The sequence below is a fragment of the Aquila chrysaetos genome, chromosome 11, assembly GCF_900496995.4.
Source record: "Aquila chrysaetos chrysaetos chromosome 11, bAquChr1.4, whole genome shotgun sequence".
Taxonomy (NCBI): domain Eukaryota; kingdom Metazoa; phylum Chordata; class Aves; order Accipitriformes; family Accipitridae; genus Aquila; species Aquila chrysaetos.
In genome coordinates, this window is record NC_044014.1 from 30,403,647 (window position 1) to 30,421,007 (window position 17,361).

Below are 17,361 nucleotides of genomic sequence, written 5' to 3' on the forward strand. Positions count from 1 at the left end.
CATAGAATAGCCTTAGAGTTCAAATATGACTCATGGTATGTTAACTTACTGATAGAATAAACCTAAAAGTGGAGAAAGGAAAAGATAATAGTTTACTGGTTTAATATGCTTTTTTCAGATTGTTTGAAGTTAAATAATGCAAATGGCACATACTTATAAATTTTTTTTATTAGAAAACTACCTGTATAAAGGGAATCTAAACTTTTTTTAACAAAAACCAATTCTTTTTTTGTGAGAGGGTCTTGCTATCACCTTTTCTTTTTCCTTCTCCCCTAATATTTATTACTGAATTTTGTATAATTGGGAAATCTGTAAGAGTTTACCAACTTTGATAGTTTCTAATTCACACAGAAATTCAGCTTGTGTTAGGGGAAAATGTTTTTCTTTTGTGAGATTAAAAAAATACATTTCTTTTTGTACAAGAGAATATGAAGGCATTTCATTTTCTTGTAAAGGATACAAAGGGAGATAGAGAATGGCAAAAAAGGACACATTGAATTTCCAGTGGAAGGCCTGGTAGTGTGGGCATCTCCCTTTATCGCTGCATCACCATTGCAGACAATGAAACCCTGACTCTAAGCAATGGAGTTTTCTTTAGTTTCCAGACTATGGACCCTTTTATAAAATGCTGCTACACATAAAAAATATCATATAGTGTGCCTCATCCTCTGCTCGTTACTTGCATATGATTTTTGTTGCTTCTGGCCACTTGTCTGCTTGATTTTTTTTTTTTTTTTTTAATTTCTTTTTTTCTCCTGTGGATGTTTTCAATGCCTTTTCTTTTTGCCGTCTATCATCAGACAGAGCTTACATTTAATGCCTTCACTTTCATCATTTCCAACTCCAGAAGGCCCACTAGAAATGTATGTAGGAATCATCAGAAAGGTCACTGAGGACTATTCAGACAGAAGGATAAATCATACTAGGTCTCTTCCAGTTTTCAACTGCTATCAAGCATCAGCATCATTCCTTTAGTCGTCTTGTTAAGAAAGACAGGCAGACCCAGAGTGTTTGGCTCTGTTCTGTCCCTCTGGCTCATCTTTCCTGATATTTTCTTGAATCATGACTTGAATTGCAAATAATAGGATTGCTTATATAAAAGGATACCTCTTCACATTAAGAGAAACCATGCATTTGGACTCCTTAAAATTGCTCTGTGGCATTTCATATACTTTGTTCTCTGGTCAGAAGTTTAGGATGTTCTATTTCTAAATTTGATTTCCAGCTAAAATATAAATGCATCTCATTGACTGATCATCCTTGGAAGTTTATATGCTTTTAGAGTTAGATGTGAATGATTAATGCTTCTGCTATGCTTGGCTATGAATCATTATATGATGCCCTGATTTTTCTTTCTAAATCTCTGTGGCTGTAGCAAATAAGGCGTTTAAGGGAGAGAGGGGAGGAAAAAGGGTAGAATACGACCTTCCTATTAGTTGTACTTCAGATGAAATAATACTCCTGCAAGGACATGTTTCTGTTTGAGTTTCTGCCTAGCTTGTGAACTGTGACAAAGTACAGACCTATTGCCTGCAGGCTTCTGTACGTAAATTCAAACATAGAAATCTTGAAAGTTGAAGCAACAGACCAAGCTGTCAAGATTTAAGTTTTAATACAATCATAACTAACTCTAGTATTATTTCCTCTCAAGTTCAGTTAGGTATTTTGGGGGTATTCAAATCAGGTATTCCCCTGGGAAACACATTTGTCCCCTTCTGGTGGCCAATATTGTTCAAAGAATCCCTGAACCTCTTGCATCTCCCTCTGTTGTGGTGCAGAGAGGCTCCTGTTGTGGGAACCTGCTTCTTGCAGCCCTCTCACCTGATCTTCTTCAGCCGTTGTCAGGGGATGAGCTCCCTGAGGTAGTGATCAAAAAATGCATAAAGTTGATAGCAAGTCCCACACTGGGTTCAGAGTTTTGTCTAGACCTTGAGAGCCGATATTGTCTATCCGGCATGTGAGTAACTACTTCAAGTTACTGATTTGAAAACAACGGGGCGTGATTCATCTAAGTGCACATATCTACGCTTAAGATGAAATACGTTTTCCCAAACAGCAACCCACATTTCGCTGTGATTCATCTGCTCGGGTGCTATTTCACCATCCCAGCAGCAGAAAGCACTACCTCTCCTTTGCCTGTTGACAGACCATTTTTGCTCACCAAGCCCTTACCTTGGGTATCTGATGGGACGGATGCAGTCTGGGAGGGGCAAGGTACCATGGGGGAGATGCTTCGCCTCTGCTGCCAATTTAAATTGGAGCAAACAGGAGACCAGAAATTTATTTGAGAAGGGATGAGAGATTAAAAGTGCTCTGCTGGGTCTGCTCTCAGGAGGGCAGATGCCATGCATTTGCCTGGCAGGCATCACCCTGAACAGAATGACCATCCTAGAAGGCTTGGAGTTAGTGGCCCTCGTGATGGCCATAAATTCCACTTGCCATATTTCTTCAGTGATGGGGCAAGAAAGATTTACCATTTGTCACCTTCATCTGTTAGGGGAAAAAGTACTCCGTCTCAGGTATTTTTGTCATAAATACTGAGCTAGAGCAGGAGGGCACATTTTAATTAAAAACAAACATAATTTTGGACAGTCTTTTCCAAGACGAATCCTTTCTTTGAGATGTTTGGAATGAAGCTTTCTTGTGGAAAAACATTAAAAATAACCTGTGAGCTGGTGGCTGCCCAATGAAGAGGACGTGGCAGCAGTATTCAGGGGGGTGAAACCATTCTAATCTGCTTTGATAATGTCTAACTTTATGTCAGCTTCCATGCTCTTATTCAACTAGCAAAAGCACGTGCTTCACCTTATGGCAGGTGTCTGCTTCTCCTAGGGGAGACAAAGGACTTGAAAGAAGATAGGAAAATAATTTCAAATTCCCTTGGTCTGCCTTATACCTTCAGCCATTTTTTCTTTTTTTTTCTCCCTCCCCAAAGTGATCGTTTGCTGTAGTCAACCTCTTTTAGAGAGAATTATTTTCTTTCAGGCGCTCATCATGTTTCCGTAGCTTGTATCACCTGGGAATGCAGTCTCATGCTACTTCGGGGAGTAATCGCACAGAGTAATTACTGAATCCTCAGCCCTCGCAATGATTGTTTTATAAATAATTCCCTGCTTTAAACGTTGCTCACATATACGCTTTCCGAAACAACTGTGCGGAGGAAGTGATTCTCTGAAGCTGTCACTATTTCTGTCATATGGCACAGGAAGAAAAAGTCGCTGGGTTGTGAGAAGCAGCAGGTCGCAGGAGAGGCGGGCTGGCATCGCCCGGCACACCACAGCCCGGCCGACGGAGCGGGCTCGAACACGATCTGTGTCGGTGCAGTCAATGAGCTCTTCTGTTTTAAAGCAGGAATGGTGGTGTGACGCTCCATGACAGAACCCTGATGCTCTGCAAAACCTACATCTAAAGGCTTGCTGTAGTTGGAAGGATGAAACCGGGTTTCCAAGAAAAGGGAAAGGAGTTAAAGGGGGAGGTGTGGCTCCATTAAAATCCTTGCCTTAGGCTTTTTCCTCCCTGCTTCAGAAATTCAAATGGATATGGCAATCCGTATGCTGTAAGGGGCACTACATAGGTAACCGTATAAATGTGATGGAGTGAGAATTTAAAATAGTGAATGTGCAGTGGCTGCGTAAATGACAGACTACAGATTGGGTTTCGCTAAATATATTAGCATGATAGGTGAAGCAGGATGACAGTGTTGTTAAAACCAACACTGGAGCGTTTGTAGATGGCAATCAATATCCTTTCTGGCCGCAGTTCCCAATGTCAGGTGAAGAAAATGTCTATTAAGTTTATATGTCTGAAGCAGAGGAGGTATTTGTATTTCTTATGGTAACAAATGTGCTTTTCTCTTTGAAAGCATGTGTCAGATGAATTTTTTCTTCTTTGTAGGAAATGAAAAGCCTATTGTAATAACCCAAAAAACAGAAGTGGTGGTAGGGCACTGGCAAGTGAATCAAACATCAACCACAGCTGATTAGCTAAGGCAGAAGGGTGTCTCAGGACGACTGCTTGCAGGCTACGAATGAACACGTGTATATGTGTGCAGCCTGAATTAGGAGCGAATTGTTTTGAATAAGTGAAACATAATATTTATAACCCTACCTCAACGATTTATAACACCTGCCTCCTACCACAGAGGGCAGAACCATAATCAAGAATATTTCTGAAAGCTAGGAAATACTGTTTATAAACGAATGTTATAGCAAATGCTTTTTAACTACTTTCAAGATCTATGTCATCTGCAAAAAAAAATAGTTTTAAATATAGAGATGGATTTTTTAGATATTTTTACTGCTTTAGCTAATAGTACCTGTGAGAATTCTATAGCAGATCTATAGGTGAAACAAGTGCACAGTTTGGTTTCTGGTTTTGGTTTGCATTTTAAAGGTAGAAAAAAACCCCATTCTTTCTCTTGCACTTCTCAGGTGTACCTCTGACAATGCAGTTAACGTAATACAGGAATGCAATGATAGCGTACCATTGCCTTGCTGGAGACTTGAGGCAGGCCATCAATAGCCTATATTTGGGTGTTGTCATCGATAAGCTGTTTGATAGCTTGAGGGTTGTTCATCACTCAGCCACTTTTGAAGGCTGTCAACTTCATTTCATAGTATTTGCATGACTCAGTTTTTGAGTGATGTGGCTCCCTAAATCTACTGTGGCATTGCTGATCTATGAAGGGCTTCCTGATATTATTTCTTCCTGTTAGAAGTGAGATGGGAAAAGGGTTAATGGGTTTCCTTTAGATTTTGACAATTATCAGCAGTTTACATTTATCTTGTATCAATCAGAAGTGGCTTAGTGTTCAAGTTTAACAGTGATGATGATCTAGCCACAAAGAACAGGATCTTTTCTCCAACCCCAAACTTAACACATTTTTTTTTTTAGCCTCTTTTGCGTTTACTTTACTTGTACCTAAAAACACTTTAAAAAGTAATCTAGAAGGCTAGAAATCTAAAAGGCCAGATTAATTATGGAAAGCTTAAATCTGCTGATATTGTTTGTGGCTGTGAAGGAATAGCATGCCCCTGCTTGCAGACCGAGCTTTGTTTTACCAGCCAGAGAGAGCATTGCCCATCAGCCCCTTGCATGGGCCACACAGCCCTGGCTCCAGAGAGCTCTGCAGGAAAAAGTCCAGAGTCAAGGCTCTTGCTTGAAGCTGCATTGATCCAACTCCACCAAGCATATGAGAGAAATGACGGCAAATTCCTTCCCCAGACAAAACAATGCCATTGACTACAAGATGTGATCGTCAGAAATCAATCAATTTTTTACTTTTCAGTAAATTCAGGCTGCTCCAAATTAAATTGGAAAAACTGACTGGCATGGAAGTAATTCTTCTAAGTAAATTTCTGCCTAGATCTCTGCAATAATATCAATGTAGATTTCATGAGTATGTTTCATTAAAAGGATTTTCATTAGGAATGAGATTCAAAATTTGCTAATATGTCAGACTCTGAGGACACCCATAATTATATCCATAGCTTTCTAGATCTATCCTTTTTTTCCTTCTGTCTCTCTCTGCCTGTATTAATAAGCATTTCTAAACTGCCTGTTAGTGTACTAGTCTGGCACACTTTAAAAATTACCAAAACAATTTTGCTTTCTTTATATTTGTTCCATCCCTTAATCTTCTCTTTCATTACTTTTAAGCATATTATCCTTCTGCTTTTTTAATAAAGTGAAGATGAAAGCCTAATCACAGACAGTATCTAGATATTGGACCTGGGCCATGCCATCTCTTATGTTTTTGAACACATCTTCAGACAAAAGCATGTGCCACAAGAAGTGAAAATGTCCAGACCTGCACACAGAAAGGACTCCCAAATTTCTGAAAAGACAACTTTCCAGCAAGGCATCAGGGACCTTTAATGTGGTTGGAGGACAAATCTGTCTAGATTTGAGAGAAGGATCCCACTATTTAAGGATCCATCTATTTAAGAGAAGGATCCCACTCGTGGTGAGTGGCTGCCAGAGACATCACTGTTCAGTGACCAAGAAATCATGGCCTTGTGCTGCTTCGAGTCTCTTCCAGAGCTCTGCTAAGCTTTGTGTGCTGGTGGGTTGCAGACACTCTTTTGACCATAAAAAGAAGGGTCTCTGAGACAGCCAGAGAAATGAAAATGTGGAAATTGTGGATGTTTGAACATTATTCTCCTGGTGAGTTATTCTCTCTGAAATTCATAGACAACCTGTCCTAGGGTTAATGAGTGTATTTTTTGACTTCTTTAAGTTACCGCTTATTTTGGTCTTTGGCTCAAAACTGTGCACTACTGAACTAGAAAACTTTCCAAGAAAAAGCTTGAGTTTTGATAAAATATTCCTTATTCTCTTTACTGTCTAATGCAATAATTCTGTGTTTTGTTTTCATGAAGTTCATGAATATATTTGCCTGAGATCATCTTGATTAAGCTGTTGCCACTGAAAATACCAGTCTGAGTTTAGTGATCTTTCCAAAAAAGGATAATAACATACCCTTACATTTTGTCACTGTATATCACATTGCATATAATTAATTGAACAGTGCTCACAAGAGAGGTGGTTGATACTTTATTATCTAAAATTTTTTGGTTTTAAGAAAATATTAGTATTTTCCTAAAAAGGAAAGTCGTCTCGTTAGAAAATTTTTCAGCTTCAGTAATTTGGCTGAAAAGTTGCACTCAACAATTAAAAATTTTCTGTGATAAAGTCCCTCTTTCTTTTTAGCTGGCTCAATCTTTGGATGAATAAATCAAAAAGGATGCCAGTGTGGGGAGATGGTTACACAGGATTTCCTAAAGAACATATACACTGGATATCATTAAAATGTACGTCCTTTCTTTATTGAAATGTGTGTGATGTTTCACAATGGGTGACATTACAAATATTACAGATGATAGAATTTTTTTACTTCTGTTGGGTCTAAAACATCTCTGTATCTTTCTTAGGAGGTAAGCCTTTTACAAATATATCATTTCTGAGAAACGCGTACAGAAAAAGCAGTTACAGAAGAAAAATGTATAATGTTACAATGGTCATCTTCAAATGAGACAAGTTTTGGAATAAAGTATAATTACTTTTTTAATTGAGAGATTCACACATTTCAGTACATCACATATCAAAAGGACTGCAAAACAAAAGAATATCAAGGTAAAGCAAACTGAAGTTCAATCTGGGATTGTGTGGTTGGTTGTTGCCATAACCATCTCATAAACTGTTTTATTTTTTTGGTGCCAAGTGTCCTTTGGGGCAGGTAAGCTAAGAGAATTTGTTGCAGGAGGAAATGTTGGGTTCCAGAAGCAGAGGCAAAGCAGAGAAAGATGGAGAAAGATATTGAGTAATCTAACCTTTCGTCCTCCAGGAGAGGAAGATACATACACATAATTTTGCAGCTTTACTTGATCCTGTTTCCAATGTCTAAAATAATGGGGCTTCAAGTTGTCCTTCAAAGATTTTTTTTTCCCCATTCAAATCTATCCATCAACATTGTTATGCTGTAGAAATAACTCAAATTATTTTTTAAAGAATTGCCCTTTCTTTTTTAGAAACAATTATCCACAGGACTTTTGCAGATAAAGTACATCAGCTAGCTTAGGTTTATCCTTTCAGAACAAGAAGAGTTTGCAACTTAACGAGCGTCACATTTCAAATCCTTGAAAAACACTTATACAAGGCCTTCTGAACCTGCAGAAAATAGGCATTTCTTGTCAGTCTGAAATACTTGACTTTTGAAATGCTCCCTACAAAAAGTAAGTTTATTTCAGGTTTGTTAGCAATGCTAGGATACACTGATTACCTAAAAAAACCCCATACATGCTCCAAACTTTCATTTAATTATATGTTATACCTGTTCTGTGAAATGCTGGATGTTTCTGTGATCATCTTCGAAGTGACAGTAAACAAGGTTTCCATTCTGAAAATTTATCTACCTAGCTTGAAATATTTGAATAACTCGCTGAAGTTTTATGGGCTCAAATTAGGCAAGAATTTAACACTCTACTGGACTGAAGCTTTCAGTATTTTCCATGGGTAGTTTCAGTGCCTGCACATAATTATTCAATAACAATAATCTTACTGACATAAGTATATTGAAGATTGGAAGCTTACAAATATGATAAGTTTCCCAAAGCATCGCTATCTTATTAAAAAAGGACCAGGTTAATAAGTTGACTTTCATCCTCAGTGTGGAAATGCCCTGGTTTAATCAACCTATTTCAAGCTGGATGGGCTGGTTGATTGGGTTTTTTCCTTCCTTTATTTTGAACTAATGTTGATACACTAATAATTTGGTGATAGAAATAGTAATAAAGGCAAACTGAGGCAATAAAAGCTAGGTGAAAACATTGTGAAATGATTGCATGCAATCCCAAGTAGTTTGCTTCTGAATGGGGGACCCAGCATTAGGCTTTCCAGTCTTCTGAATAAAGTCTTTCTAAGACCCCTTTAAAACTAAGTGCAGAGCAGGCTTCAGCACTGACAAATGTTAATTTGGGAGTTTACGAGTGATCTAACAGTGAGGACATTGCTCCAGTGCCTAACATCTTCAGTTCAAGATCTAAGGGCCAAGGCAGCACTGCAAGTTTTTATCTCCTGCTTAACAGGTATGGGCAAGGGAAGGTGGAGAGGGGATTGTTTAGGTGCAACTACTAGTTATAAAAGGGTTATTCTCTTTTATGGAAAACAATGTATAATGTTTGTAAAGTAAAATAATTTTTGTAATTGTAGGATTAGAATTACTTTTGCAGATGCAAGTTTTCCCTTTGTGGTGAAAAAATAAGTATGCAATAGAACCAATGGGTTCTCTTAGTTCAGTTTTTGTGGCCTGGATGATCCAGTCATTCAAATGTCACTTCTAGGGAGTGCTCAAATACCTTCAGCCCTCCTAGAGGGGCTTACTGCTCTTCTCTTGAGATGACATCCCTATCTGCAGGTTTTTACAATCAAGCATTTCCAAGCTCACTGAAAGCACAGGTTATTCTAATCAACATTTAATGTGTGCTCTCTGTCCCGTATTACCTAAAAATAAGACTGTATTGTATCAAAATAGAATTTAAGCTTGAATTCCAGGATTTGAAAAAATGCAGAGGAGTAAAAAGGATAAATTTATATATGTGAGGAGATAATTTTTAAAGATACTTTTCCTGTCACTCGGAGAAAGAAAACCATTTACAGTATTTTCTTTAATTGGCTTGATGAGGAAAAAATGCGTAATATAAGCACATGAATCTTACATGCCTGAAAACAGACAAGAAGTATCTCCTTAAATTTAAAAAAAAAAAAAAAAAAAAAAAGAAGAGACTTATTTAGTAACTAGAGCCTTGATGCAGGATATACTTTAATTCACTTGTATTCATGTTCTATTCTGCTCCATTGCAAACAGTTCCAAAAAGCGTGGTTTGGTTAGCAATTCAGAGCAAACCTCAATCTTTGGGAAATTGACTTAGAAAAAAGTTTAAACATATAACCAAAACCTTGGACACCTATTTCCAATGTTATGAGAGCTTTTGCTAGAGTGGGGTTTAGCTGCCAGATAAATTCAGTGATTTTTATAAACTTAAAATACCGTCTAATATTTCCTCCACCATAGTGGATCTCTGTGTAGAAAGTCCTAACATGAGCCCAAACATTTTTCTTTAACATCAACTGTTTTGCTGGACAATTTTTTTCATTTATTATAGCTTGTACTTAAAACACTTAAGGTATTTATCATTGTTTCATATTTTTATCGTTTTTAGTTAGAAATGCAAATTAATCAAGAACTGTCCTGATACTCCTTTGCCTCTGCTTCTGGTTTATCTTTTTTCTCTAAGAGGAATTTGAAATAATTTCTTGATTTCTGAAATGTACTGCCTCTTAATTCTGCAGCATTTCTGTTTTCAGTCCTCACTGTTTCAATTAAATTTTGCTTTGACTTTGTCGTTTTGTGGCTGAAGGAGTCAGTATTTAGGATCAAGGCACATATGTGAGACAAACCCCAGATTTCTCCCTCCTGTTTTTGTGGAAGCTGGGAAGGGCTCAGCAGAATGCATCAGTGGCTGCTGCCTCATTCTAACCATACACCATAAAACTTGGGTTCATTTGTTCTTACCGAAGACTGTCATGCTATCAGGATTCAGGATAATTGAATTGCTGCCCATTTCTTTCCTGTAATCCTCTCTTACCCTTCTTTACTTGTCAACAGGACTTAGTGTGGCAATTTGCCATGGCTGCATTCTGGATGTTTCAGCTGGTTTTTTTTTGTTGGCTTGTGTCATAATGAAATTAAAACAGTTAATTCTTCTACCGTAAGCACTACCCCAATTAATTTTTTGTAGGTTGCATAGCTAAGACACAATTACAATTCATGATCTGTTCATGTCAAAATACTTTCTCATTTGATTTCAGTTCAGCTCTTTGTAACAACTGAAGATCACAGTAAATTAGGATTTTAAAAAATTATTTTCCTTGATAGACACAATCCATTAACTCTTGAGGCTGAGAGGAACTAAGATGAACAGCGTATATCAAAATTAAGCATGCTCCTATGCTGGTAGTGGAAGTTTGCTATCCAGATGACAGAACAAAATCTGCTTTATTCGCCATACCCCAAAGAAAAACAGATACCTGGTATCAGATGTGGAGGCAAAACTTCCCTTACTTGAAGAATGTATGGACCAACACAGGCTGTTGGCTTTTCCCATGAAAACCCACCGTTGGTGAAGCCCAGTCTCTGAGGTCAGGTACCACATGTGCCAGTCAGTCTTATGTGCTCACTATGACAAAAACACCCAGGGGACAGCTTCAGCAGTCCCCTTGCCTCCTCCTCACTTCATTTCCCTACTAAATTGCTGTAAAGTCTTTCTGGCAGTCTTGGAAATGGAAAAAGACCATTAATTATGATGATTTGTAATGGCAGAGACCTGTAAAGAAATGCTTAGTGAAGTCTCACATCATCTGAATCTGTCACCTGCCAGTCACAGGGTACCTGCTTTCTTCCTCTTTGGACACTGCTGTGCCAAATCTGCAGAGAAGGAAAAAAAGACTTTGTGTTACTTGCAAATTTAGTTTGCTCTCTGTGGGCAATGCAGTGATGATGGGTTTTGACCTTCACATGGCTGGGATCTAAATGTTTATCATCAGGACATGTGACATGATTAAATTTTAAAATATCTCTGAAGAACACTAGGTCGCTCATTTTTTTCGAGTGCTGATCTCCAACGCTGCAGAGGATGAGAGGCTAAACATTGGGCTCAAGTGTTTAACAACTGGGCATAAGTGTGAAGTATTTAGGAGTTGAGAGAACAAGATCGTGTGTTTTATGGACATAACCATTGATGCAAGTTAACTGGAAGGTAGTAGAGGAAGAATCAGGGCAGCACAGTGGGAACTGAGACATTCATCAAAGCCTGATGTGCAACATGGTAGCGTAGATTTTTCTTTTCATTTAAAAAATTACAAGAAAAATAATTTTGTCATAATTCTACTGACTTTAACAAATAATTTTGTCATAATTCTACTGACTTTAACACTTGGTATCAGGTACCTGCTCGGTCAGCTCCTTTGCAAGCACTGTAGTGAAGTGGTGTGGCTTTGCAGGAAAGCTTGAGGAAGATATCCCAAACCTAAAGGAAAGTGGAGATCAAAGCATAAGTATCTTGAAAATTCATGGTGATCTCCACTAATGGAGCAGAAAGAGGTTAACTTGCTGAGCCACTGAAAAAGAAATTGCCCCCAAATAGTTGCCTTTTACACATAGCTAGTGCTCAGGTTTCAAAGCTGCATTTATTTGGAATTTATTTCTTCCTTAATCATAGTTTATTAAGTCTAAGTAAATTGGCAATGGACAACAGGTTAAGGCCATCTTTTCAATGGCATTGCCAGGCCTATACAGAAATTTGTGAAGAGAAATTAACATGCTACAAATTTCTCTGGCATCATGAATGGGATTACTTTTCAATTTAGGTGTTTACCCTTCGAAGAATTATTTTTACAATATTATAATTTTCCAAGGTTAAAGCCGATAGAAAAGTAACATAAAAATGAGAACTAAAGAGAAGTCTACAAGGAACAACTGAGAAATATTACTTCTGCTTAGCATTGGTTATTTAAAAATGAGCCCTGTTTTACTTCTCATAAGTGTAATGCTTTTCTTTGGATCTGACTTAGCAACAATAACGAATTTCAGTGCTACAATAAGGCATTTAGGTTGAAACTGAATGTTTACCTACACTTTAATTACACAGAACCATTATAATTAAATGCATTTCAAAGACTATGGAAACAATGAAATAAATTCCTCCATATAGTAACATTAAATAAATAGGCAATATTATTCTCTTTTCTCAGGACCAGATAACAATGAAACAATTATTCTTTACTGCTTTCCAGGAGGGCTTCTCATTGTATAGAGAGGCTTAACATCTGGATCAATGCTTGCATGGTTTTTAATGAAGTCCTTTAGCTCTTAGAAATTATTGAAAAAGCATCTCCTGTGGAAAACAAAGATTAGTTTAGCTGGATGCCATGCTGAGCAACGGATGTTTTTCTTGGCTGGCTCACCACAAAACTGCTTCCATTCTCTGTATCAAGTAAGGATCTCCAGGCTTCAGTCCAGTAAACAAAGATTATTTTCTTATTCAGTACATGCTGTAACTTCTTGGTTTTCTTTAAGGGTGAGTAAATTGGGCCAAATTCTGGCTCTTACCATTGCTTCTTTGCATTTCACTGTTCCCATAAAGGAGGCTCGAAGGGACTTCTGGAGAAATCTATACATATGAGATAGCCCTAACTAAGAATCCTACATCTCTTTCTTGTAAATCCCCATGCATTAAGATTTGCCAGGATGAGCATTAAGCTGTGTGAGAGGGCTGTTGGCAAAGCACTGAAAGTATGTGCCGAAGTGCAAAGAACAGCAGTAAGAGAGTGCCCTAAGGTACCAGCCTTCACTGTTTTTCCAAATTACTGCCAGGTATGCACTGAGCCCAGAATTAAAAGGAAAAAACCAGCTTAAAAGTGTTTTTTCCCCTGTTCCCCCTACACTGCATTCCTGATCGAGGGCAATCTTAGCAAAGAGCATCGGTGCTCATTCCCCAAGGGAGCGGCTGGGCTCGGGTCTCCTGGCACGCAGCCCCCAGCAGTGCCGTGGGGTCCGCAGCAGCGTTTGCTGTGAGAAACAGCTGTCCAGTGATTTTGATGCTTGTTCGTTCCTATTCAAAAAAAGGTACTGTACGGGACTCCAAATAACCCTGCCAGATCTAGTGCACATACGCCTGGCAGAGCAGTATTTTGTTCCTTGGTGTAAAGGCACGTGGGTGGCCTGACGAGACTGTGAGCTGACCCTTTCCTTGGACCCCAGATTTTATTCCTAAATCACCTTAGCAGTTGTCTCAAACTCTTTGGCAAGTCATTCCAGCTCTCTGTGCTTTCATCTAACCTGTGGCTTACCACAGGGGCCTCTATCCATACAAGGGCTATCTATAATATTGCTAGTGCTGGCTTCAGCAGTGGTCAGGCTCGATAAATCTCAGTTGGTGACTAACTTGGATTTTTAGTTGCAGGGATAAATAGTACAAGAAAAGCAATCATGGCAAAGTATTGTTCTAGTAAAGTGAATCAATGCATGCTTAAAAATGTCCCATTCTGGGACCTGTGTTTAATGGGATGACCAGAGTATGCTGCAAGAGCTAAACAATGAAAACTTTACTTTTCCTCTGTATGTGAGGAAGAGTTCTACACCCAAACTTTGGGGGTTTTTGTGTTTCTTAATACTCTCTTTTTAAATTAAAACATGCAAGGAGAGATACAGTGAAAAGGGGACTTCGGCTAAAGGCTTCCTAGCCGTTATACCCACACTGATGAACAGCATGGCTCTGTGCTTTCCAACGGAGGAACTGGAGAAGTGAAATTACATCTGACAGGTTCATTTTTACATTACCATAATTTTTGGCTAAAGGCAAAATTGATTAAAAAGAGAAAAAGACTTAGGATGTAAGGAGTTGTAGCTGTGTTTCTACGCTGGAGTCCCGGCATTAATCTAGACTTGGAGGCACTGGTTAGAGGAAAAGAAAAGACAATTCTGTACCCATTTCAATCTGTGTTTATAAATAAAAGCACTGATGTAATAGAATTTTTTTTCTGATGCATGGGGTTTATGAATTCATATGTTGAGACAAGTGCAGCTGGGAAGTGATGGAAGAAATACATTTACTAAGAAGCACCTGAGAATGGTGTGCTCAAGAAGGTAAATTATTGGAATAAATACAGCCACTCTGGAGAAAAACTATTGTGCTACTAAAATATTAAAGCGTGATTATTACCTATAGAAACATATACACTGTTTACAGATCAGTGTATATATAGAGACACAGACATGCATACAAGGACAAAAGCATCCACCTTGTACAGATGAGCAAATTTAGAAGTGTTGGGGAAAAAAATCCACAAGTGATAAACAACAGATTCTGCTTTACCTTTTGTGTCAGTCCTGTTGGTCTGGCTTTGTTCAGTACTTTACATAAATAACGCTGAGGTTATGACGTGGCTCTGGTATTTGTTAATTAGCCAAATCAACAAAGGATATTGACCAACTAAGACACCAGTTAGGACTTGCAGTGCAAATACAGTTTGCATTACTTATAGTGTAATATTAAAAGGGAGGGCATTCTGTCTTTTTCATGTTTGGGGTGTAAATGAACTCAATACAAATCTCTCTACATAAGGAATTCTAATAACAAGTTAAAAGATTTTGTAAGGAAATAAATTATTAACATTTTGAAAAAGGATGAAGCTGCAGAAAAAACAGGATGAAGGATCCGTCAGAACTAATAATTCAAATGTTTTCACATCTCTCAACCTGTAATGCCAGTCAATCTTTTAAATTACCTTTTCTTATTTTTTTTGAAGTTAAAGTCCTATAGCAAGTACCTAAATGAAACTTTTTAATATTTCATGGATTGCACATCTTCTAATCTGTTCTTTATTTCATTTTTATGAAAATTACCCTTCAAATTAGTTTTCTTCATCCTAGGAAGACCCATATCTTATGCATTATAATTTTTTAATTATCTTGATTTGTGTACCGCTATGACTAGAGAAAATTCCAGCTTGAATTTGCAAAATAACTAGTGTGACATACATGGCATCTAAACGATGTTCCATATCCCTCACAGAAGAGCATTCTGGATGGTCTTTTGAAATGTTTTCACTGAGCAACTTGAAGATGATTATTTCAGTTTTGTGTTGCTTTCCCCAAATTAGCTTAGTTCTGTAGGAATACTGGTTGCAAACAGTTCAGGTATTAATTGCCATGGCTCCCCCTGCCCTCAGCCTTTCCTAACATCTTCCTTAAGGGATGGCGTTCTCCCCAGGGAAACAAGTGGAAAGGTTTCCTTTCACAGGGAAACTGTGAGAAATGAGGCACATGGCATTGATGCATGGTGGGAAGTGGCGGAGACTAAAATACCTTTACTAAACATGTTTAATTAGTTGTTATTGCTGCAAGTTTTAGCCTTACAAAGTTTTGACATCCAGCAACGTGCTTGGGCTAGGAGGGCCAGCGCAAGGCACTCCAGACCTGCCAGTGTTTTCTTACCATTTGTGTGAACGCTGACTGTTTTTCAATTATAGGGGTCAGGAAAGGAGATAAAGCTTCTCTGATGTTGTACGATCACAACTGTTGTTAAAAGGGAACTGGGGGGACAGCCATGATGGCTGAGAGATTCTAATAGAGTGAGAAACCAGGCAAACCTCCAAACTTCACGCAGGCACTTGTCTGGCAAGTAGTTCATGATAATCTAAACGATAACAGCTGAAAAAGCGAGCACTAATCAGATCAGTCAAGTGATAATATCAAGACTCTGATGCTGTACTTCCGTCTCCAGTGGCTTCAGTCTTTGATGTTTTTTAATCTCCAAGGTCAAGACAGCTGGTCTCAAGACTTCTTTGATGAGAAAAGCCAGGAGCAAGGTGGGGGTCTTCACTCTTCCCCAAGCTGTCCTGTCACTGGTGCTTATATACCCTTTTCTGTCATCCGATTCCTTCTAATAGCTACAGACTGGAATAGCCAGCAGAATTAAATACCTTCGTTATTTTATGCAACTATGCCAAACAAGTACATACTACGAAACATCTCTTTCTACCTTGAACTGACCAGCTTTGTAGCATGCCTGGAGTGCAAGGCAAGCAGGGTGCATTTCATAGTGTTGTCCCACAAGCAGGGTTTGATACCTGGTGTGCAGTAAGCCAATCCTATACACAGAGCAGAGATGTTTGTTTATTTCACGTTTGCGCAAAGATGGGTGCTAGGTGATAATTCCACAAAGCTGGCACACCACACCAAAGAACTACAAGGTATTTATCCTGTTAAGTGATTAGTAAAAATCTGCCTAAATTTATGCTCATTGGTTAGTAATCACCATCCCTTCTGTTACTGGTTAGTTATCTTTAAATTAGTCTCACTTGCTATGTAAATTGGCACACATGCTCCTTTGGGGGGGGCAAGTCTTTTTGGTCTTGGATTGAGTGGGAGGTCGAGATCTCCCCCTGCTGCCTTTACCTTTCCCCCAGTTCATGCTTCTTTGGCAATCGTTGAGCCTTGGGCACCTTCTGGGGTAGGATGTTTCCTTTTTATCAGCCTTTAGTTCCTCTTCAAGGGTATAGTCATTAGGAAAGCATGCATTGTTTATACAAAGCAACCAGGCCTATGCAATGAAGCTACTGATTAATGGTCATCCTAAATCAAGCAGTGCCGCTATGACCTAAGCATTAACCAACGCATGGCTTTACTTAGTCTACATTTTAGCTAGAATCAGGTTGCAAAATCATATTGTACAACTATTCGGCAGCATTTCTGCATAAAATACTCTTAATGCTAAACTATATAAATTATCTGGACTACAATATGGAGCTACAGTTGTCATCCAGCCACTCTCCCGCCTGGGACTCTCAAAGGAGCCTCCTGTTTCTAGTCTTGATTAAGTCTATCGAAAAGATTGTATGTGAAGAGTTTTCAAATTAAATTAACCAGAGGGATGAAATCTGAAGCAAGTGTAAACCTTTGTACAGACCTGAGGACATCTAAGGTAGGGGTAGGAGTCTGGCCCCCAAAGGATGAGAAGCAAAAGCATGAGTCAACACAGGGAGGTGAAGGTGGGCACCCGAGGAATGTAGGCTGAGACTTGCCCTCACTAACAGCACCAATTGTAGCTGCTTTCAGCAGCTTTTGTCATGTTTCCCACTGTATCTTTTGTCCAAATCTATTTTTCTTTGGGGGAAAGCTTTTTACACTTCCTCTAGCATATATGCGATATGTGTTTTATTAGTCTTATCTCCAGTTGATTTAGATGATACTTTTTCCCAACTGCTGTCACTTCTGCTGGTTCACGTCGATGCTTCATCTCC